Source organism: Lissotriton helveticus, chromosome 10 (genome assembly GCF_964261635.1).
Source record: "Lissotriton helveticus chromosome 10, aLisHel1.1, whole genome shotgun sequence".
NCBI classification, from domain to species: Eukaryota; Metazoa; Chordata; class Amphibia; order Caudata; family Salamandridae; genus Lissotriton; species Lissotriton helveticus.
In genome coordinates, this window is record NC_136071.1 from 298,585,382 (window position 1) to 298,611,016 (window position 25,635).

The following is a 25,635-nucleotide window of genomic DNA, read 5'->3' on the forward strand; positions in this document are numbered from 1 at the left end:
TTTGTCTACAGCCTCATGAAGTCCACAAGTTCGACAGGGTCGAATCATATGTTCATCCTACCTAGGTCGGCACAATGAGCATCATTCATGTGGATAATAAGTGCTGCTTTTATTTTAAGCATCAACTGACTAGTTCGCAATTTGATAATGAATGATACACTCAAGGTATTTCAGGGGAGAGGATGTGGCCTAAAGGCCAGAGTTGCCGATGGTGAAGCCCAGGATGGAGTCTCGGTGTCGGCTCGTCATCCTGTGATTCTGGGACACTTAATCTCCCCGTGCCTACCGAAAACGAATGCGTCCTTTTGTAATGTAGCTGGTTTCTCACGTAAAGTGCTCCAATACCTTCAGGTCGAGTTCGCGCTATAGTAAAAAGGTAACAAAAAAGGTAGGAGTAGGAAGGTAGCCATTCAAAAGAAAACTAACGCCCCAAATTAGTTCAAGGCAGGAGATGTGTGTGACCCAAGGGTCGGAACTGCTAACTTTGGAACTTAAGAAATAGACTTGAGTCCTGGCATCTTCTCAACATCATGTGATTCTAGGCAAATCACGGCATCTCCTAGTGCCTTTAAAAACAACACACATCTGACCTTGTGTAATGTAACCTGTTGGTCATAGAAAGCACTCGTAATGCATTTGGGCTAAATTTGTGCTGTGTACAAACTGCACAAAAAACAAACTTGTCTGCCTATCCTGCCAAACCACTAGCACCCATCCCCCCCCCCCCCCGCCCCCAAATCACAAACTAAACAAAACTGTCTTGGTTAGTTCGTGATTTTGGCAAGACATGATTGGAAGGCTGGCCCCTGTCCGGTGCCACGTGGAGATGCCACTCAAGGCCCCTTTAACCTCTATCCTGTGCCACCCCAAAGCTTCTCCACTGCTTCCTCCACAGGATGGGGTGTACGCTGTGTGGCCAGGCCCAAGAAGGAGGTGAGCTGTGTCTCATCTGCCTGTCTATGCAGCCTCCCTTTTATGGGGCTGTAAACGTGTTTATTGTGGGCAGAGTGTCCCGGCTCCCCGCTGGCACTTCGTGTCTCTTTGATAGCCCCCACTTCAATGGGATGGAAATGCAGACATTGTAAAGGGGGGAGGGGGAAACTGGGCGATAGCCGCAGGATACGGGCACTTGAAACACCCCTCAATTACAGAAAATACAACGCAAGTCTTTAGCGCCCCACCTCTCTGCTCAAAAAGAGAGGGAAGTTTTAGGCAAGGTTAACTAATAAGCCAAGGTCTGGAAAATATTTTGTTATACGGGGAATAGGACCTTGATGCGGTGTGTGTGTTTGTGTGTGTGTGTGTGTGGGGGGGGGGGGGGGGGGGGTGTAGTTATGTTATTATTTTTTTTATTTTTAAAGTTTTAAATAGCGCTAGCTCGACCCGTAGGCATCAGAGCGCTTCACATACACACTGTAAAAACAGAAGGAAATTGCATTATATAATAGGAAGGCAGTATGGAAGCAAAACAGAGATAAAAAAGTACAGCATGAAAAATAGGTGAACAGTGCAGGGGAGGGAGAGAAAACAAACGAAGGTGGCTAACACAGTCCGGTCACCAACTATCTTTGAATGTCAAGCGAGAGAGGAGTCAGCTCAGATAATTAAGTCTAGGTTAGTTGACGATGGTCAGGGAAGTATTGGAGTTTCAGGGCCCTTTTGAAGCAGGAGAAGGAGGGGTTGCATCTGAGGACTGTAGGGAGAGCGTTCCACATCCTGGGAGCGTTGCCAGAAAACGATCGATAATGGGTATTAATACATAGGCTCAATCTCAACGTTGCTTAACAGTAGATTACACATAAAAGACATGTGTCCCGAACCACCCATGAGAAGCGCGACCTATGGGGAGAGTCAACATGGTAATGCAGGTATGTGTCTGTATGCATATGATGTATGCATGCTTGTTGAGCTCTTAGAACGGGGCATGCTGTGTGTGTGGATGTGTATCCTTGCATCTTGTGTCTGTATCTCCATACAACAGTCATATTGTCCAGAGCTGGGGAACCAGGTTCAAGTCTCGGCTCAACACCCCTATGATTCTGGGCAAATCAGTTAACCTCCACCTGCCTACAAAAATATGAATATATCCTTATGTAATGTAATTGGTGCTCCAATGCCTTTGGGTCGAGTTCACCCTTTATAAAACCGCAAACAAGAAAAAAAATACCTACTGGCTTTGTCAGTGCTTGTGATTTTTTTACTGGATGGTGGCAGGAGAAACACAATAATCCCTTAGCAATTTTTAACCCATGCCTTGCTCTTACCAACACGCTTAACGGAAAGTATAAATGAGATATGATATGAAAATTGCTGGCAGTCATTTTCAAGGGACGGGAGAAGACCCGAGCGCACTGTATCTTGGTGCAGTTGCATAACATAAAACAAGCAGTGGCAAAGCCAATAGATTTTGTCTATGCAAGAGATTTTGGCTCTGCCAATATGTTTTAGCCATGTTGTATACCAACGTGGCTGCTGTTCATCATGGCTAAAAGTTAGTGGCGTAGAGGAGAGTGGCATAGAGTGTCGTACAGTGGAGTGGCGTAGAGTGGAGACTTGTGGAGTGGCGTAGAATGGCGTAGAATGTCGTGGAATGTGTAAAGTGGAGTAAAGTGGAACAGAGTGTTGTAGAATGGAGAGACATAGGGGCATATGTACAAGCCTCCATTGCCGTGAAAAACACAAGACTCCCCTAGAGCTTTATACACAAGTACTACTGCCCTTACATCCATCAGATAAACACCTCACATCCATTCTCACATCATACCATAGGAATATTAATTTCCCTTGAAGACGGCCTCCTTGAAACTTAAAAAGTAGTCAAGCAATAAATCCCTAGGATTCAGATATAGCGCATACAAAACTATAGTTTTATTAAAATGACAAGTATCAATATTTAAAAACAAGAGGAACACTCCTCCAACTCATGGAATCAAAGTCAGTTTAGTTCCTTATCATGCATTTTTTTAAAACCCAGCATAAACATTCAATGCAAAAACATATAAATAATAACATAAAAATACGACAAAAGCATAATTTCAAATTACATGAGGAAACCCTATTGACACAGACATAAATTCCGTTGTCTGAAAAGGTCCAACAGTATTACTAAGGGGAGGAAACCAGGTGAGAGCCCTGCTCTTATCCTTATGGTTACTCCCTGTTGGATTCCTTATAGAAAATAGCGTTGATACGTTTCGGTGGTACAAAGAGAAAATGTACGACCACCTTCTTCAGGACTCTACAATAACAGGGTTTTACTCCTCCATCTAAAAGAAATATATATACATGACATTTTATAATTAACCAAAAACATATATATAACATTAGATAACAATATTTCATACTATACGCACTCTAGTTACAGTTAACCCTCATCTCTTAGTTGTCTAATTAATGAATAGAGGTCACAACCCAGGCACTAAGTTGTTATTAATTATTGCATTATCCTACACTTCACATCCTGATTATCCTATTGGTCATATCATTTGTGCAACAAATCCTATGTGCTGTATCTCAATCCATAGGCACCAGAGAGACCTCCCCCTGTAACCCGCGAGGGAACCATACCCCCAAACACTATCATTCAGGCTACTCAATCTCCTTTATATTAGAATCTCTAATATACACTCACCGTATGGTCTTAGTGGCAAACAACCAGCTCTCCGTTTTCACTTTCATATAGCTTTGTTAAAAACCATGCAGATTATAATTAGTCCAGCACTGGAAAGACAAAACAGAGTAAGGTCCTCTAAGTCAGGCTTTCATCATCCTATTGTTTTGCCATATATTGCTGTTTATATGACATAAGTCATATCCTATTACCTGTGCTGTTTGCAAAGGAAGCGCCCTTGGAAAATGGCACCTCAAAACTTTTCTCTTCACCCTTCTATTTCTTATGGCTGTCAGATAGGTGTACTTCCACTCCCTTCAAAAGAGACAATCGTCTAGTTCTGATTCAAAAAGATTATAAAAGAGGGAGAAAATAACAAGGATGTCCAATGTTAACCCTAAATTGTTAGTATTTCTTATGTGATCACATCTTACTTTAAGTCCCAGCAAATTCGTAAATTAAACCTACCTCTCTTATGATAATATATCGACCTCCAGTAAATGATTATATGAGGTTGATACAGATGAGGGGAAACGGCGTGCAGTTTACAGGAGACCCTCTTGTATCTGATCTTCCTGTTTTGGCTCTTCCGCCTCATGGAGGTCAGATCAAGAAATGTACTGGAAAGACAAACCAATGCGTTTTTTAGTTGGCGTGTATTGACTAATTTCTATTTAGTTATGGAATAAAAAAACATGCGGCTAAAAAGTCAGGCACTGTGGCGTCTAGCAGTTTCTCCAACCCTTTTGTTATTTGAGGCAATATAGCTAGTGCAGAGCTCGGGAAAAAATACTTTAGAGTCCCTCAAATAGGCAGACCCCGTACATACTAAGACACTGTAAAGAAGGTCTCTCTGTTATGGATAAACTCCACTGAGGCCAGGTAGGGAGTGTATACTCGTTTTATTATATTTTCTACAGCAGGAGAGCGCGGGGCGTCCGGTACTCTCCGAGTTTATCTCCCGACTCGCGCTCGCGCTACGTGACCTAAAATGGCCGCCACGCGCGCTACGTCATAACGTAGCGCGCATTAAGTAGAGCGCGATGCTACATACCTCCCTCTTTTTGCATAACAACAGAAACTTACAGTCTCACTGTGGTGAAAAGTTATTTCCCTTCGCCCAGTTCAAAGTCTCGGAATCGGGTAGGCCTCACCACCATTCTACCCACTCGGGTGGGCCTTACCGGAGTAAAGGGAACCTCCCTGGGACTGTTCACCGCTGGGCTCACCACCATATCTCCTTGGGAACCAGGACTTCCTCTCCTCGGTGTCTCAGTCTCTTCTCCTTGATGTTCTCCTGTCCCGGGCATATCACTGCATCCGAGCTCTTCATTGCTATCTTCAGCTCCAGGGCTTCCTTCTTTCCCCGGGGCGTTTTCTGCTTTCTATTGTGGTATCCTGTCATCCTCTGTCCTCTCGTTTTCCTCAGGGGGCCATTGTAGAATCTTACTGCATTTGGACATGGGGTCTTGGGACCACACGTTACCATCGCTGAGCAGTGCCGCTCTGTCGTATACTTCCTTTACTTGTACGGGTGGGCTATATTTGCTGTCCCTTTATCTTCGCAGTACCGTCAATTTGACTCTCACCCATTCCCCTCTTTCAAGGGATGTTTCTTTCACGTTCCGTCTTCTGTTATAATGTTCAGTATATATCTTTTGGGCTTTCTCCAGGTTGTGCTGCACCACCGCTGGTGACCATTTGCTTGTCATTGTCTTTTCTTTCCAGGCCAAGTTGTCTTCGGTGAATGGTTCTCTTCCTCTCAAAATCTGGAAGGGGCTGTACTCCGTGCTCGTGGGGGTGATGCGGTAGGCCCACAACATACTTTGGACTTCCTTCTCCCCATCCTTGCCCATTGTGATGGCCGCTTGGACTGATCCCATGATGACCCTGTTAAACTGCTCCACCAGACCATTACCGGCCGGGTGATATATGGAGGTGTGTTTGGTCTGGATACCGTTCCTCTTCGTATACTTGTGCCATTTTTCCAAGGTGAACTGCGGTCCATTGTCACTTAATATGGATCTGGGAATGCCTTCCCTAAGGAAGATGGATGTGAGAAATCTGAGTACTTTTTCAGTATCCATGTCTTCCTGAATATGCACTTCTGGCCACTTAGAGTACCTGTCCACTAGGACACATAGATATTTGGGCGTGCCCTGGGTGTCTAATATAGGGCCCAGAATGTCTATGGACACCTCTTCCCAGGGATTTACCGGGGTGGCAAACGTCCCTAATGCTGGTCTAAGAGGAGTTAGGGTCTTGGCCGCCTTTTGACACTGGTCACATTCTCTCACATGCCTTTCAATTTGGATGTCCATTCCTGGCTATCAGTACATTTGCTTCGCTCTCATCTTTGTCTTTACGATACCAAGGTGTCCTTCATGTAGCACCGCTACTAGGTGGGGTACCAATGTTGTTGGCGGGATTACTTTGTCCCCTCTGTATAGGAATACACCTTTGTCATCCATAGATAGTTCCTCTCGCACTTCGTAAAACTTCCTTAGTGCTGTCTGCAACCTTTTCTTTTCAGGCCATCCTCGTAGGATACATTCCTTGACCTCTTTGATGTCTCGGTCTCCTCCGTATGCTTCGGTCCATTCCTGGTTACTTATTACTTTCTCGGGATCCTCCGTTAAGGCCACCATCTCTTTACTCTCCCCCGTGCTGGCAGCTGCTTCCTCCATGGCTGAAGCCCTGCTTAGGTAGTCCGCTACCTTATTCCTCGTTCCCGGAATGTACTCTATGTCGTATCTGTAATCAAGCAGTTTCAGCGTCATCTTGGCGATGCGTGGTGTGGCGCTCGCATGTCCACTCGATGTGAGGACCTTGACAAGGGGCTTGTGGTCAGTCTTAAGTTGAAACCTCGTGCCCCATAGGAATTGGCGAAACTTCCCCATGGCCCACACTACCGCCAGCATCTCTTTCTCTATCACGCTGAATTTTTGTTCCGTGGGTGATAGGGCCCTTGATGCGAAGCTGAGAGTTTCCATCGAGCCATCTGTCCTCTCCTGCATGAGGACTGCTCCCAGTCCTTTTTCGCTGGCATCCGTCGTCAATACTTACCGTCCTTGGGGGTCGTAGCCTTGCAAGGGTACGGCTTGGCTGATGTCGTTCTTCAGGGCAATAAACTCCTTTTGTGTTTCCTCTGTCCACAGGAATGCTGTTTTGTCCTTAATGAGTTGCCTCAGGTGGTGCGTCTTGGTGGCAAAATGCTGAACAAACTTGCTGTAATACTCAGCCATGCCTAAGAAGGATCACTTCTTCTTTACTGCTTGGTGCTGGAGCGTCACAGATCGCCTTCACATTAGCCCTTTTTGGTGTGATGCCATGTTCTCCGATCTCGTGCCCTAGGTACGTGACAGAGGTCATTCCAAGGCGGCATTTCTCCCACTCCGTGGTTAGGCCGTTATCTTCCAGAACTCGAAGCACCTTGTCAAGTTTCTTATCGTGATCCTTGAGGTCTTTTCCCATCACTAATATGTCGTCCTGGAAGTATTGCACCCTTTCCATGTCTTTGAATTGGCGGTGCATTCGTTTCTGGAACACTGCCGCCGCTGATGCTAGGCCAAAGGGCATGCGTCTGAACTGGTAACATCCGAATGGTGTTATGAACGATGTGAGTTTCCAGCTCCCGGGGTGCAAGGCTATTTGGTGATAGGCTGACGTGAGATCAATGGTGGAGAACCACTTCACACCTTTGGTCTTTGCTAACATCTCTTCGATGCGAGGCAGCTGGAATTTTTCTACAATGATGCATTTGTTCAGTTCTCTCAAATTCACACATAGGCGGACCTTCCCATTTGGCTTCATTGCTACCACTAGGGGCGCCAACCACTCCGAGCAATTTATAGGTTCGATTATTCCATTTTCGTCCAATCTGTGCAACTCTTGCTGTATCACTGCTATGGGCACATTCCTTGCTTTGTGGGAGATTGGTTTGGAATTCTCCTTGAGGTCTATCCGATGGATGAACTTTTCTAATTTGCCCACTCTCCCGCCGAATACCTTGGAGAAGTCACTCTTCATCCTTTCAAAGTCCGGCCAATGTTCTGGGGCTGTCAGCAGCACCTGCGTGTCTACCCCTGGATCCAACTGTATGCCTAGATCACCTTGGTCCATCCGCCCCTGGACGGATGGCCCCTTCTCCGCTACATACAGCTTGCACTCGGCGCTTCGCCTTTTGAATTCAAAGTTTAGGACTCTGTATCCGACCATCGGGATGAGCTCTCCTGTGTATGTGACTGGTCTTATATCCGGCGGTTCTACTCGTGGGCCTAGACTGGGTCTGAACTTCTCATTCCACAGTGCTCTTTGGACAATAGTGTACGGGGTCCCCGAGTCCACTACAATTTTAATCTGTACGCCACCTATTACCATGTCGCATTGTGGCTTGCGGGAATGTCTGCAATCTATGCCCAGTACTTGCCCTTCTACACTTAGGGGTAGATTAGGATCGCGGACGGACTTGAGTCCGTCCGCGACCCCAGAGGAGGAGGGAACGTCCGCATGGGCTGCGGCGTTCCCTCCGTGCATATTAGGATGTGACCGCCAGGGTGGCGGTCACATCCTCTATCTTTAACATTGCGGCGGGTGCAGCTTCAAGCTGCACCCGCCGCAATGTTAAAAATGCATGCATCGCATTTGCGTGCACAAAGCGGCAGGCACCGCGCGGTGCCTGCTGCTTTGTGCACGCAAATGCAGGGGGGTACCATAGGTACCCCCCATGTGCACCCCCCACCCCCCCTTCACCCAGGGGGCCCGCAACGGCCCCCAAAGTGAAGGTCTGTATGCTTTTCCACGGCGGAAAAGCCGCAGCGGAAAAGCATACCTTTTACACCATCCTAATATGGCTGGCGGTGTCTATCAGACACCGCCAGCCATGTTAAAGCTTTTCCGCTGCGGTCGGAAGGTGACCGCGGCGGAAAAGCTGCGGACGGAATGCCAGACCCACCCGCCATCCTAATATGGCGGTGGGTCTTTCGAGGCTCCGCGGGAGTTTTCCCGCATCCTCCGGTGGTGGCTTCCGCCGGCCCGGAGGATGCGGGAAAACCGCAATCATAATAGGCCCCATAGTACGTTGTCTTCTTCCTCCTGTTCTCCCTGTTCTTCGTCCTCTTGACCCTGCGCGACATATTTTACCGTGGGTCTCCCCATCTTTCGGCGGCAAACCTTCTCGTAGTGCCCTATTATGCCGCAGAACATGCACTTGGCTCGGAACGCCGGACATCTTTTGTCATGGGCCGCATGTGCTTGGCTTCCGCATCGGTAGCACGTGTTCGCGCCTTCTCTGATCTGCTTCCTTTGCTGCATGGGTTTCCCTGTCCACCTGTTTGGTCCTTTGCTTTCTGCCGTCGTGGCTTTGTTCCTTCCTGTTGGCTTTGCATCACCTATTTTGTTCACCATGGGTCTCAGCATCTGATCTTTCTTGGCTGCGTCCGCACATCTTTTCGACAGTTCAGCCTTTTTGGGTTTCGCCTGCCGAAGGCTGCGCTCTGCGCAGCTTTTCAGCGCAGGTGAAATCCTATGTCGACAATAAGCACTTCGGGAACGTCCCCCGGCTCTCATTGGCTAGCTCCATAAATGGAGGCTAGCCATTGAGTGCCGGATCTGTCCGTTAAGGCCGGACCAGATTCGGGGGCGTTCCCGAGATTTTTTCCCAGGGCGGATTTACGTTTTTTCCCGTTCCCTCCCCTTTCACTGAAAGTGAATTCAGATGCGCTGTCCATTCCCGCCCCCTCCGTGTGCCTTTCCGCCCCCCTCGCTGTCCTGTGCACGTTTCCCGCCGTCCGTGTCCTCTCCCGCCCCCTCCCGCCGTCCGTGTCTTCTCCCGCCCCCTCCCGCCGTCCGTGTCTTCTCCCGCCCCCTCCCGCCGTCCGTGTCTTCTCCCGCCCCCTCCCGCCGTCTGGGCCAGTTTCCCGACAAGAACTCCCCCGGTTGTGCTGTGCTGAGTTGTACCGCTCCCCTCCTCTACCTTCCTCTGCTAGTTTCACCCTTCTTGTCACAGACAACGCTGCCGCCCGGAGAAGGACGCCTCTGCCTGGCCCATCAGGAGTTTGTGGAGCCTGCTTGAAACGGGGTTTAAGGGACGCTTGGGACCCCCTCCTCTGCGGAGCCGACGGGCCTGTCTGCGGCCGCCCCCCGCCCGTGAGATGAAGGAACGGCTGCTGCTGCGGACGTGAACGGTAAGTGGGTGACCACCACCACCGCGCGAGCCCCGGTCAGACTCAGCCCTCCACCAGAGTAAACACATGTGATGTTGGGGGGACGTGCTGTGTTCACTGGGCAGGCTGCGGGGGAGGGGTGCTGCCACTTCCCAGACACTGCTCCCGGGAAGTCCCGGACAATGCTGGCGCTCTCGGACATGGCTTGCCTGGGGTGATGACTTCCCTCTAAACTCCTGGCTCGGGAGGGGGGAGTTGGGCTCGCAAGACAGTATTACCACGTTCTGAAAATGCTGCGTATTTCACTTGGAAAGCGCGGGATGTGTTTATTATTTCACTTGGAGAGCACAGTGTTTAGTTCCCACGGTCTCTGAAGTCGCATCTAGGTGCTGCCCCTCTTCCATTCTGCAGGGCTGTAGGGGGCGCTATAAAGCGTGCCTTCACTGTTCCTTCTCGAGGAGTATCTCTCTCCATCCTTACATATGCCCCACCACCCCCATCATCTCGGATATCACCCCCTCCTGTTGTCAGACTGATTGTTCCAAAGTCTGATGGTCCTAATTTACACCTTTGCCTTCACATGTACTGACTAATTTGTGCTGGTAATTTGTACATACTGGCACCTCCTGGTGGACTCCAAATTGCGATCTTTTTTTGGGCTGGAGTATCGAGATCCAGCCCTGAGACCGCCAGAGGCCCTATTCTTGCCGTGTTCCCATACCAATGTCCACACCCTACAGAGTGCTCAGTTTACTTTACAAACTTAAACTTGCACCCATGACAGGTAGCCAGTGTTCAGGACTGTAATGCCTAGAATATTGTCCTAGTTAATCATCATCAGTGATACAAATGTTTGCCTTCTTTTCATAGAGTTTTTTTGTATCTGTCACATGGTTTATTTACGATTGTATGTTTTTCATATTTATGCCTACTACCCTTCCTGGGGGTATATATAGTCCATCCATCAGTCAGTACACATTCCTGTTGATCCACTTTCTCTTTGAGTGGAAGGTTGCTGTGATAATTCTGGGACAGTGGCTTCCCTTCCAATCAGTACTCTGTTGGCCCGTTGACTGCAGGTGTTAGCTTTGGTGCTACTTCCTAAGTATGTGGGGCGTTCTTTCTTGTGTCCAGAATACAGAAGCATTCCTCCTGGAGCCAGTCTTTTTTGACCGAACTGTATCAATCTGGTTTTGCTTATGCCAAGCAGGGCAAAGTCGTATCTTTTCATCCCTGCTGCCCTTGGGTTGTCTTACCTGTCTCGTACATGGTCCTCATGTTTCATGTCCCGATGCAGATGGTCTTGGTTGAACGCAGGTGGGTCAGCTTTGTGGGTGCCAGGGATCTCTAGCTTTTACCACGTGTTGTCATCTCTCTCCCTGCAGGAGATTCTGCTATACTCAAAGCCCAGAATGTCTCTTGGTCTTTTGTTTCACATTTTTGTAGCTAGAATACTATTTTTTTACTTAGTGGGGTAGGTAGCCAAACGCTTAACCCTCCTCTTTTTGCAGCTGGGCTTGGGACCAGCCATAGCGGAGTTTGTTTTTCTGCTTTGGTGCCATTATGCTGCTGACAACTGCTGCAGAGTCTGAACTGTTGCAGTATTTCATTAGTTCTCCTGCAGAGCTGCTTGCAGTTTAGATGGCTTTTTATCTAATCTATTTAATAAACCACGCTGTAGTTTGCATCATTTAGACCTATTTTTCCTAAAACCTCCTTTGATGAAAGATCTTTGTCTTCAGATCCACGGGAGAGAGGCAGGCTTGCTTGTGACACTAATATGGTTCGTACAGGGGGGCGGTTTGAACGTTTTTGCATGGGCTGGTTTTGGTTCTCAGTTTGGCTCTGCTTGGTACTTAAGCACTTTCTTAGCTGTTATGGGTAGAAGACCTCGGGATAGCATCTTCTGACTTATGCGTCCCATCACAATAATTGATGCACACCTTCGTGATTCCTGTTATTTCACATTATTTCACATGCCTAGCCACTTCCTTTTGTTTAACTACAATTAACCATTAAATAAGTGCTTGCGGTATATTTCATTCTTGTAATGCTCATGCTGAGTCAACTAAACAGCAGCCCAGTTCTGCTGCTGCTCCGGGGCGGCATGTAAAGGTCAGGAGGGTCGCATGCGGCCCCAGGGCTGTACTTCGAGTATCACTGCTGTAGATTGAACAGTATGGTATGTGGTAGCCATCTGAGATGTAATGGGACAGTCACATTTAATTGGGACATTAGAAGGCAGCACGTTTTACAATTGATACATCGGTTTAACACTCGCTGCGCCGGAACACTCCGGTTGGAGTAGCTGTTTACAAGTTTCGATCTAGAGATTAAACTATTGGCATTGTAAATGACAATGCCATTTATTTATCTGTTTTCAAAACCAACACATAAATACAAATTTTGTCATTTACAATGCCAATAGCTCAAACTTTTCAAAAGGCGAAACCATTGCATTGTAAATGCTTGTTTACCATGGTTATCACTTCTTTAAGCGTGGCGTCCCCATTCACCCATAATTTATCTTGGACCGTCTTGTTGGTGGTGAGCATGACTATCTGGTCCTTTATGAATTTGTCATGCAAGGCGCCAAATTTGCAGGTTATCGCCAGCTTCCTTAGCGCAGCAACATAGTCATCAATCGATTCGCCAGCCTCCTGTTTCCTTTGCTGGAAATTGTATCGATCAATGGATGTGCACACTGCTGGTCTATAGTGGTTATTCAGATCTTCTATAGCATGTTTAAACACGTCGTCGTCTGTAGCTGGTCTGGGCGTGGGCATGAGGTTCTGGAATACCTTGATACCTTCCGGGCTTAAGTTGTGCAGAAGTATCCTCTTCTTCCTTTGACTGGGGAAGGCTTCTCCGTTCTCGTCCTCCAGGGCTTCTATGTAGTTCGTGAAATACTCTCTCCAGTCCTCCCATTTCATCAATGGCTCTCCTGGTTTGGGTAAAAACGGGATTGGCGTCGTGAGTGACGATGCTTGCGCACTCATTTCAGCGCGTCTTTCTGGTTCCGCCCCCTGGCCTCTCGGGCTGCCCGGTGCGCTGGCTCCCGCTACGTGTGCTTGGCCCTGCTGGGACCTCCTGTGCCCCTGTCTCCGTTCCCTGCTGTCTCCGCCAGGGCCTCTCTTTAGTGGGGCGTTACTCCTGGGTGTTCTCTCCTGGTTGTCCCTTCCTCAGGCCAGTCCTATGGGGTTGCCAAGGGGTTCTCCGTGGGGCTCTGCCTGGCTACTCGCCCTGGTTCCTTCTGTCCCCTGTACCTGGTGCTGATGTGTCTCTTCTGCTGTTCTTCTGCCAGGCTCTGCACCGCTGCCACCCTCTCCTGCTGTTTTCCGTGATGTGGTGCCTCTTTGCTCCCACTGTGTCCTCTTGGTGGCTCTCTAGTAGTTGTTGCTCCTCTCCCTCTTGTGCTGGGTTCCTGTCCTGCAGGTGTTCTTCTGGCTGTATTTCCCTTATAATGAGGTCCCAGCCTCGTCGCCACTGTAAAGATGGTCTCTCTGTTATGGATAAACACCACTGAGGCCAGGTAGGGAGTGTATACTCGTTTTATTATATTTTCTAACAGCAGGAGAGCGCCGGGCGTCCGGTGCTCTCCGAGTTTATCTCCTGACTCGTGCTACGCGACCTAAAATGGCCACCACGCGCGCTACGTCATAACGTAGCGCGCATCAACTAGAGCGCGATGCTACAGACACGCGCTAAGTTTCAGTTAGCAGAACGTGTTCAATCCCACATGACTTGTTCGGGAATATATTAGTTATCGTTCCGTATTTCCTGCCCCGCGTACCTGACACCAACTCCCTCTCCGTAAAATCATAGGAGCTAGTGAAGTTCTTACCTTTCAATACTGGCCGTACACCTTCGTGGTTCCTTAGTGTCTAAAGGCCTCCATCGAAATCCGCTCATATGTAAAGGCCGTACGTCGCCATGAGCGTCTTCCCGGCATGCATTTCAATTAGTGCACATGTCTGGCGGCCATATTAGGGGAGTACCTAAATCTCTGATGACTTTAGCATTATAGTTTGGTCTAACGAACATCGACCTCTGCAGCATACTAGTCTATTCTAATGACGACTTCTTTTTATTTGTGGAGTCATTTTGATACTTTATCTTGTGACCAGAATTATCGTACATTCTCTATTGACAATAAACAGACAATAGTCTGTTCCTCGGAGATTGGAAGTGTATTGTTTTATATATGCATACCTTATATGCCGGTAACAACATTTTAGATACTTTGTATATTACTAGTAATTTTCCTGTACTCCAGTTTTAGAGGTCAATTAACAGTTGTCTATTCCTAAAAGACTCAACCTCAACTTTATTTCCGAAAAAGCCAAAACCCCATTACTAAAGGTTTGCATACGTCCTCTCAAAAGTAGTCTATGGTTAAGTATGAGACAGCTAGTACCCACATTCTTTATAGGGATCAAATACAGGTTACATGGAGATGATTTTATCCGACTCCTCCCTACTATTGAGACCATTTTTTACAATGTCAAATTTGATCATATACCATTGGTCTTGAGGTTTTCTTCTATGGGCACTATTTCCTCCCCTTTTAAATTCTCTTATCTTTTCAAGCACGACCCATCTGAGATCGGTCGCCTTGTGTTTCTTCTCTGCCCAATGGCCAACTAAGGGAGCATTTTTTTTTTGGCATTAATAGCTGATCTATGCTCGCACATCCGTTGTCTCAGTTCCCTGCCTGTTTCTCTTATATATCCCATACAACACGGGCACACGATGACATATATCATATTTTTGCTCCTGCAGTTGTTCAGCATTGAAATAACATGTGTGACCCCATTGAGAGTGACTTCCTTGGTTGTTACACATATCTCACTTACACTGCAGCTGCCGCACCTATTATTACCGTACACCACAAAGTCACCTATTGTGATGTTTTGGTGCGCCTTATGTACAAGGCAGCGTTAAGCCACTTAACGTGGCTTAACACTGCCTTGTACATATGCTATGGTTAGCGTGAAAGGGGTGGGGAGTGAGTGTTGTGGTGGGCATTCCACCGCAACACTCATTAATTTTGACGCTGCCCCCATGTACAAGGGTGACATACATAGGAGTAAGCGCCAAAATTAAGACCAGGTAAAAAATTGTTTTAAGATGGCGAAATGAGGAGAAATGCATTATTTCTCCATGTTTTTGCTTTTTCCACATGTGCTGCCTTGTGCAGCACACATGGAAAAAGCACAATGCCATTGTTTGTTTATGTACAGGAAGGTGTCCCTTCCTGTACATAAACAAACTTTTTTTTTAAATGTCATTTTGTCACGTTCATGTGTGCTGCATGAAGCAGCACGCATGAAAGTGACAGAATGGCATTTCTAGGATTATTTATGTACAGGAAGGGACACCTTCCTACACATAAACAATCCTCGTCTGCACGCAGACACCCTTGCACTCTGGTGCAAGGGTGCCTGCGTTGGCGCTAAGTTGCTAAACTTAGCGCTATCGCAAGGGGAAACGCAAGGCTGCACCACATTCTTGTAAATATGTGTCATAGAATGGTGCAGAGTGGAGTAAAGTGTTGTGGAGTGGAATTTCATTGAGTGAAGTGGCATAGAGTGGAGTAGTGCAGAGCGGAAGATGATAGAGTGGAGGTGCATAGAGTGGAGGGGCGTGTTGTAGAGTGGCACAGAGTGGAGTGGCATAGACTGAGCTGGCAGGTCGTAGAGTGGAGCGGCTTGTCGTAGAGTAGAGTGGAGTGGCATGTCATACAGTGGTGTGTCATAGAGGTGCGTAGAGTGGAGTGGCGTAGAGTGCAAATTGTAGAGCAGAGTGGAGTGGTGTGTCATAGAGTGGAGTGACATGGTTTAGAGTGGGATAGAGTGGAGACCCGTGGAGTGAAGTGTCATAGTGTGGAGCGGACTGTTGTAGAGTGGAGTGGTGTGTGAAAGAGTGGAGTGAAGTATCTTAAAGTGGCGCAGTGTGGAGAGGGATGATATTGAGTGGAGTGCCATAGATTGGAGTGGAGTGTTGTAGAGTGTAGGTGTGTGTCGTATCATTGAGTTGAGTGTCATAGAATGGAATGGCATGGCACAGAGTGGAGGTATAACGTGGAACAGAGTGTTGTAGAGTAGAGTGATTTAGAATGGAGTCGAGTAGTGTGGAGTATACATTGTTTATTAGCGCACTGCCATTACAGACACCACATTTTCAATTGAAATGACCATTACATTTGGAGAGACATACCCCCTTTACTGATAATAGTATACAGCGCACAATTGATAATGTTTTGTAAATATCATCAGGTAGTTTATTGATTTGCTTTGATTGCATTAAAATATTTGTGTCCCCCACACTTCAGAATTCCCATAAATGTGCTTCATTTGTGCTTTCCTAATTCTGATATATCCTGCAATATTTCAGGGTTCAGCTCATGTATGGGATCTCGGTTCTCCCTGTTAATTTTTTGGCCTGCCCACCTCTAGCTAGCACCCATCCGGGGACCCCAGGAGTACAAATATTTAGAAATGGGTTTTTTAAGAGCAGCTAGCATAGTCTACATTTTCATCTCGTGGGTGTATCCACTGGACAGAGTTGCGAAGATTTGTTTTAATTTTAGCCATAATTTTAATTATTCTAAAACATTTTGTTACAACATGTTTTTTGCCATTTTTGATTTCCCAAATTAGTATTTTTACATTTGGTTTCTATTAAATTATATACTATAATCAATAATGTTTTTTCGTGTTCCTGTTTTTGATATGTGTATTATATTTGTGCATGCTGAAAAAGAATACAAAACTCGAGGACAAAACTGAATTTCCCACTGCAATAAATACTTGTTGTAGGATTCTGCTCAGGAACAGAGCTATGATTGGGACCATAGGACATTGGCATGTAGGGACTGAATCACCATACTACCTCAGTACGTATGAGCAGAGTCCGACTAGCTAGAGTTGCCACCCCAAAACACAACAATCTCGAGCCTCTCAGGGATCGCAGCAACAGGACACACCCTTTTGCTCTCTCACTCGTATTTGTTCACAATAAAATAAACAAGAGGCACAAAGTAAGTTTGGAATATTTATTTAAACTATTGTGTTCTAAAATGCTGTAGTCGTGCCACAATTAGAAAACAAATGCATACTGAAAATACTGTTAGCATGACCAATAAACCATATATCATAAAAAGCCCTGTTATATTAGAAGACAGAATATCCTAAACCCCCTCCCTTCTACTGGAGCTAAATGATTATACAACAAAAATCACTGGGATTAGTGGTGGATCCCGTTCCTTAGCATAAACAGATGGACATACTACATCTCAGCTGACGTAGCTAACTCGTCTCAGCATATGCCACAAAAATAAACAGAAAAGAAAAAATCGCCCTGCATAATTGTGGTCACGACATGCTTGTAATTGAAGTTTTTAAATTAAAAAACACAAAATAAACATGAGATGTGTATCATGCCTTTAGGCTTCTTAGGACTGAAGAAGATATGTTTATTATTATCCAGCTCAACTGGACTCAAGCTATCTATACTCGAAAGGGTGAATGGACTTACCAGGATTTGAACCTGTGCTCAAGAGCTCAAACACACAAATAGAAATGCACTGTAATTTGTACTTTAATACGACGTATATATAGATGTATGTTGTGCTGGATGTAAAACAAATAAAGATTATTTTAAAAAAAGCTCAAACACAGGCTGTGGGAGTTGATGCACTAGCCCACTGAGCCACGAGACTCCTCAGGGAGTTAAAAGAAATATTTTATAATGTACCAACAAAGACATAAAAGCACTTTACCTGACCAGATTTTGAGGACGATTCAAAACTTTTTATTTCTTGTAGAAAGCTTAAACAGGAAATAAATGTAATGTATGAATTCAAAAATTACACATTTAACAACAAAAAATATTAAACCGCAAGTTCATAATTGCATTTTATACTGTATGCTATGAATTTGTACATCACACACAGGCAAATGTACATTCAAAATGTTGTGGTAAAAGTGGGTATGTTCTGGTAGTGTCACAGAAGTAGCTAATTATATGTAATGCTAATTTATTTTACTCCCCGAGAGTAGATCATTTTGGGACATGCATATACATTAATGCATACACATGCTATACAAGGAACACAACGTTTTATTTTTGCCAGCAAAGTTGTTTAAAGGTACTGATTTCAGCTTTTGCAAATTTTTCTAAAATTCCCAGTTTACCTTTTCCTCTGGTGAGATAATTTTACTGCACATCGAAATCGTTTTCACTCAAATTATTACCCATGCAGACATTTTATATTTTGTATTCCTCTTTAACGTGAGACTAATGTTATATTGAATGTATTATGTTTCCAGCCAGGGCATGGTTTACCATGCTTTTTCTTCTGTACAACGCTCTATACCTGGTTGGGTGCTGTTTGCGCTTTAAAAGATAACAAATACATTTGAAACAAGCATTGGAAATGCAATAGGTCTCGCAATAACGCGAGTCTGAACTATTAGCATTGTAAATGATAATGCCCTTTATTTTTGCGTTCTGGTTTTTGGAACATAAATAAAAGGCTTTGTCATTTACAAGGCCTATAGCTTAAATTTGCGTTAAAACGAGACCTATTGCATTGCAATGGTGGTGGTGCTGCTGAGTTTTCTCTGAATCTGCACTCTGAATCTGCACTCTGAATCTGCACCCACAATCTGCACCCACAATCTGCACCCACAATCTGCACCCACAATCTGCACCCTGAATCTGCACTCTGAATCTGCACCCACAATCTGCACCCACAATCTGCACCCACAATCTGCACCCACAATCTGCACCCTGAATCTGCACCCTGAATCTGCACCCACAATCTGCACCCACAATCTGCACCCACAATGTGTGAGTGGCGTTGCGTGTGTGAGTGGGGTTGCGTGTGTGAGTGGCGTTGCGTTTTTGAGTGGCGTTGCGTGTGTGAGTGGCGTTGCGTGTGTGAGTGGTGTTGCGTGTGTGAGAGGCGTTGCGTGTGTGAGTGGCGTTGCATGTGTGAGTGGCGTTGCGTGTGTGAGTGGCGTTGCGTGTGTGGCGTTGCGTGTGTGAGTGGCGTTGCATGTGTGAGTGGCGTTGCGTGTGTGAGTGGTGTTGCGTGTGTGAGTGGCATTGCGTGTGTGAGTGGCGTTGCGTGTGTGAGTGGCGTTGCGTGTGTGAGTGGCATTGAGTGTGTGAGTGGCGTTGCGTGGATGAGTGGCGTTGCGTGGGTGAGCTGTGTTGCGTGTGTGAGTGGCGTGGCGTGTGTGAGTGGCGTTGCGTGTGTGAGTGGCGTTGCGTGGATGAGTGGCGTTGCGTGGGTGAGTTGTGTTGCGTGTGTGAGTGGTGTTGCTTGGGTGAGTGGCGTTGCGTGGATGAGTGGGGTTGCGTGGATGAGTGGGGTTGCGTGGATGAGTGGGGTTGCGTGGATGAGTTGCGTTGCGTGTGTGAGTGGTGTTGCTTGGGTGAGTGGCGTTGCGTGGGTGAGTGTGGTGTTGCGTGGATGATAGTGGGCTTGCGTGGGTGTGAGTGGCGTTGCGTGTCTGTAAGTGTTGCTGTGTGGGTGAAAGTGGCACAGAGCCTTTGATGTGGCCTGGCGCAGGAGAAATGCTGCTGCTGCTAATTAAATACAAGAGTGGCCGGGAAGCGGCCGGGAAACACAAGTACGGCCGGCCACATAATTAGGGGAGGAGAAGCCGCACATCACACGCTGGGAGAAGCCCTTTGATGTGCTGTGCGGCCGCGATGCGCGCTCTGTGCTGGGGGAGGGCCATCAGCCTGAACTCGCGGCAAGATCAAACGAAGGGTGGGAGGGACATTGAGGAACAGATGGCCATGAAAGTGTATGGGCCAAAAGCGCGTGCCTGTGGCCACGTGCACTCGAAGAAAACGCCACGAAAAAAAGCGGTGGTTTCACAATCAGTTCGAGCACTTGAATTCTCGCCATTTCCCATTCCTTCGGAATGGTAAAGGCGAGACCTAAAAAGCAAGACATGCAGAGTAACAGAAAACTAACCGTTCTCTGCCATGTAAAACATAAGCATATCCATTTTGTTAGAGTTAAGTAAGGGTACGTGAGATATTAATTATTGCAAAATGTACTATGACAAAGTAAACCCGCATTTGCAATGCAATAGGTCTCACATTTACAAGAGTACATCACACACAGGCAAATGTACATTCAAAATGTTGTGGTAAAAGAGGGCATGTTTATGTAATGCAAATTTTTGTACTCGCTGAGGGTAGATCATTTTGGGACATTCATATACCTTAATGCATACACAAGCTATGCAAGGAACACAACCTTTTTCTTTTTTGCCAGCAAAGTTTTTTAAAGGTCCTGATTTCAGCTTTTGCAAATTTTTCTAAAATTTCCAGTTTACCTTTTCCACACGGTGAGATAATTTTACTGCACATCGAAATCGCTTTCACTCTAATTATTACCATGCAGACATTTTATATTTTGTATTCCTCTATAACGTGAGACTAATGTTATATTGTATGTATTATGAGGTCCATTAGGATGGCGGGGCCGGTACCGTCCGCCACAAGGGCGGAGGGACCGTGCCCCCAATTAGGATGCATCCGCCACAGTGGCGGGTGTATCCCGCATTTTTTACATTACGGCCGACGATGCTTGAAGCACCGGCCGCCGCAATGCAAAAGATGCATGTTGTACATTTCAATGCACAACATGACAGGCACCGCGCCTGTCATGGTGTACATTGAAATGCTGGGGGGTACCATAGGTACCCCCCCGACGCCCCTTCACCCTGGGGGCCCGCAACAGGCCCCCAAAGCCAAGACCGTATGCCTTCACGGAAAGGCATTCCTCACCGGCCATCCTAATATGGCAGGCGGTGTCTAATAGACACCGCCACCATATCAGGTCTTTTCGCAAGCCGACCGTGGCGGAAAAGCGGCCCCCGGTCTTCCCCTCTGCCACGGTCCCCCCGCCATCGTAATTTGGCGGGGGAAGAAAGGTGGCGGACGGGCAGCAATGGGCAGGAACGGGCAGGAATGGCGGATGGATCGCCACCGCCATGGATCGCATGGCGGTGGCGATCCGTCCGCCATCCTAATGGACCCCTATATTAGCAGCCGGGGCATGGTTTACCATGCTTTTTCTTCTGTACAACGCTCTATACCTGGTTGGGTGTAGTTTGCGCTTTAAAACACAACAAATACATTTGAAAAAAGCAAGACATGCACAGTAAAAGAAAACTAACCGCTCTCTGCCATGTAAAACCTAAGCATATCCATTTTGTTAGTGTTAAATAAGGGTATGTGAGATACTAATTATCGCAAAAGGTACTATGACAAAGTAAGCATGCATTTGCAATGCAATAGGTCTCGCATTTACAAGAATTTGAGCTATTGGCATTGTAAATGACAACAGCTTTTATTTATGTGTTGTTTTTCAAGCATATAAATAAAAGGCATTGTCATTTACAATACCAATTGCTGAAACTCTCACAAATGCGGGACCTGTTGTGCTGCAAATTCTTTTGCCGCCCGTGCTATATTATTTTTTAAAAAGAGTTAGTAGAGATCTATTTGGGAAAATAGTGGTCGGAGGCTGTAATTAAAGCCTACCAAGTAGCAACACACGTAACAGGGGGTGTTGTCATGGGAGGTTACAAAATGAGACGTGGAGGTACTAAGAAGGGACTGCTAAGCCTATTTACCAATGAACAGGCTCAGTTTACAATGGACAATGACACAAGCCCATGAAAAATGTGGGCGGAGAGTGGGCGGAGAGTGGGCGGAGCTTCAAGTCTCTATCTGAATACAGCATGCCTCGCAGAGCAGCACATGCGCTGCCCAGGCTCGACTTAAAAACCTTCACAAAGACATTATAGATATTCATAAATGGTCAGGCGTTGAAAACTAATCTTTGCACTCACCTAATCCTTTTTGTTTACACGTTATTTATAAATTTAACTTAAACAGTTCTGACAGCCGCACACTCCTAATCCTAGCATCCAATTTGCGCCCACATGAGTCTTGAAATAAACAGTGCTACGATATTTGTACGGTGATGTGCACCTATCCATCCAATATTTGAACGACAGAGGAGAGACAATGAATGGGGAAAAATGTGCAAGAAAAAAAAATAAACATTTTGAAAGTTCAAATCTTCAGCAAGTGTAACATGCACACTGCATACATTACCCTCAAAAAGGTTTAGGAGACTGTGTGAGTATGAGACAGGGTCGGGAGTATATGGTTAGCCCAACTTAACTTCATACTTGAGTTTCCCAGAAATTTGTGTGAAGTAGTAAACATTTGTAAGGTATGAAAAAAGCATAAACGAAACTTGTTCTTTCCTTAATTTATTCATTTTCCAACTACCTTTGCACATCTTCATTTTTATCATAGCAATTCCATTCTAATAGTGATAGTTTTGAACTCTAGCTAGTGGAGAAACAGAGAAATTCCATTGTGGTCATGTGTATCTATAATGTTTCAGAGGATTAAATTATATGAACATTACACTTCCAGGAAAGCTCTGTAGTTGCATTTTATATAGGCTCATGAGCCCACAACCGGACATGATAAATCAGTGGATAAGTCACAGGGGTTCTATAAACTCAAAGAGGAATACAGAGACGTTTACTGCCTGTTTTAAGGCCTGTTTTGTGTGTACTTTAGTCTGTATCATGCTACATCTAAAAAATGGTCGTCACTTAGACCACACTCTTCATATCAGTGTTTATTTTACTTGAGAGACCAGCGAGATAATTCCATAGGTTTGGTGTCTGCTGATGAAATCTTTTAGTTCTATATAAAAGGAAAAATAGAAACTGTATAAATTAGTTGACACAACTTTCAATACCATTTATTCCAACTGATGTGCCTAAAAACTAAGGGGCAGATGTACAAGGAGTTAACACCGCCTTAGTTGCACTTTTCCGACGGCTTTGCGGAGATATTTTTATCTCCATATGTATAAGCTGTTGCTAACCTCTGTTAGTGGCAGTTTTCAGGCAAAAATATCTATAGAAAAGATCGCCACTTCTGTTAGCGAAAATGACATGCAAGGGACGCGTTCCAGTGCAAAAACGGCCGCTAACCCCACTTCACGATATTTACAAGGGAATTTTTGAAGGTAGGAGGTACAAAAAAACTGCCTCCAACTGCAGTTAGAGGCAGTTTTTTGAGACCAGAAAATAGCTGGGCTTATAAATGGAGATAACACCTGGGGCCTCATTCCAGCAGTCCGGAACACAGGTTGCTCCTGGCAGGCGATGTGGCGTCCAGGGTTGATGGCAAGGAGGTTGCTGGCGTCATAGCAGTGGGGTGTTCGAAAGGGAGGGTGCTTGGTGCTGAGCCCGTTCCAGGGGCCGACAGATACAGATGGGCTTGCAAATGACTTGCCTTTGGCACGGGAAATGTCCATTACAACGCAGGGATTACATCGTAATGCCTTTACAACGCAACACCAACAATGCAGGTGCCTTTAATCGCGTTCCATTATGACACATTGTGAGGTCAGTAATGGGATATTTTTAGCTTTTAGGGTGGGTATGGGTTTTGGGTGTCAGAGATGAAATTTGGGGTGTATTATGGGTTAAAATTTGAAATTTGGAGTGTGTTTTGGGGTCAATTATAAAAATTGGGGTGTGCATTTGGGTCAAATAGGATTTTTAGAATGTGTTTTGGGGGCTCAAAGATGAATTTTAGGTTTTAGTGTTTGCTTTGGGGTGCAAGGGTTAGTTTTTGGGTTGCTCTTACTGAGTGGTAATAATAATATTTACATCTCTGCTACCCAACACCTTTGCTACTGTTGCAATATGCATATTATTAGTATGCATTGTAATCGAATGCGATGTAATGGTATGCGTTGTAACTTCATATATACCTTTGGGACACCAGTGGTACGCCACTGGCATGGCCACACAGCAACTGCCATTGAGAAGTGCTGCGGGGGGGACTGGACAGCTGGGAGATGGGAAACGCCAGAAAGGACCCTGGATGGGACGTGGATGCTGGGGTGTGTGTGTAAGCGGGTGTTGTAAATATTTAAATGAGAGAAATCTTACCTCGAGGCCGGGTCCAGTGTCTTTGTTGCTTCTGGTCTCACGGATCTGCTGCTCAGGGGCCTCACCCTCCACAGTGTCCAGCCAGCACAACATCATTTGGTCTGTGATGCAGAAAGGCACCGCCCACCATTGGTTTTCCCCTCCGTGCACCCCGGTGTATTGGTGGATCGTAGTATGCGATGCAGGCCTCCCTACGTTGGTGCGCAGGAGTGCCTCTACCATTCACAGCTCCAATGGGCTCAAGGCGGTTTTCTCACACAGGTCAGCAACGTGTCTCCATGCGACCTGCCAGACTTCACCACCAAGTACAGGCGATCGCTGCGCTTCAATGTCAACAGCCACGGCTCATTGACTCCACAGCTCCTCCGCATCCCACTCCTGACTCCAGACACAGGTCCAGCGAGTCATCCAGGCTCCAGACGCAGGTCCAGCGAGGCATCCAGGCTCCAGACGCAAGTGCAGCGGGGCATCCAGGCTCTCATCCTGGATGTTGGGTAGCTTGAGAGGGTTGTTGATGTGTGCTGCACTTGGCCCTGGCTGCTCCATTCTGCATTTCATTGTTTTTTATGCCTATTTTCTATTGGTTCTCGACTGTTAGGCTATTTCTTCCATTAGAGGCAAAAAAAACGTACATTGGGTTGACTAACGTGTGTTTTTTTGCCGCTAATGGGCTTTTTGTTGATTTTCAGCCGCTAACGCCGCAATTCCTATTGCCATCACGCTAATGTTAGCAGCAGTTTTTGACGCCGATCACTGAAGCTACCGCCATGTAGCGACGGCTTGTAAATACGTCGCTAACATTGCTATAGTTTTCAGTGGTATGCGGCGATAAGAAAACTGCTGCTAACGTTAGCAATAGTTTTCGCCAGCCCTTGTATATATGGCCCTAAGTACTTACGTGACAGGTAAATAACAACTTCCTTCATTTAAGGGCCCAAACATAGGTTAGTGTATTTCTTGTAGGTGCTATATTAATTGGGTGTACAAGGAAATCCCTTCTTCACCTTCCCCTCTTATTCAGGAAAGTCTCACACTTTTATTTCTGCTCCTCTCTATCGTGTTCTAAAGAAACCTAATTGAATTCACTATTATTGTGGTGTATTAAGAATTGACCTTCACACAAGCATATAAAACTCCAGTCTTACCAATGTCTACAGCAGAGGTTTGTAACCTTTTGACTTCTGTGCACCTCAATTGAATCACTATTGGGGGAGCCAGGGAACTCGGGCTAAGTATTTCTATGATTTGAACCTAAAATGAACACACAAAGCTACAGAAACACCTATGCATCAGACAAATGCACACATTATTTTCTTTTATTCACAAACAAAAAACTATACAAAACGGATCGCCAGATTTTACCATATCACTTTGTCCTTGTATGCTCCTAATGCAGCATTTCGTTTTTGTTGGTGCATGTTGGTGCATACTGGTGCTTCATTTGAGGCCTCGTGTCATCCATACTACTGTGGGCTGTGTTTGCACTGCTCACATGAATGAAGCTAAGGATACCAACGTACTTCTTAGCCTCCATTTTCAAATTCTTTCACATTTACAAAGTGTTTTAAATTTTCCAATTTTACATGTTGCTATATTTTGTACATATACTTTATTAATCTTCTAGTATTACTTAAAGGTTGTGGAATAATTAGTAGGTGTCACCCGCGACCCAGGGTTCCAAGGGCAACAAGTTACAAGGCACTGGTCTTCAGTGAGGCAGTTATTTCTCAAAAAGTATATTTTTTAACATCCATATACATATTCTATATACACTATTGTTCTTATATTGCATGACAAAGAGGCCTTCAAAACCAGGTTGGTAAAACCTGATGAA

At 45.9% G+C, this 25,635-nt stretch overlaps 1 protein-coding gene across 1 annotated transcript in view; it reads left to right on the plus strand.

Annotated features, from left to right (window-relative positions):
* LOC144783759 (tumor necrosis factor receptor superfamily member 16-like) overlaps positions 1-25,635 on the plus strand; it is a 172,174-nt gene that overhangs the window by 24,220 nt on the left and 122,319 nt on the right. The gene's annotated exons all lie outside the window — the stretch shown is intronic.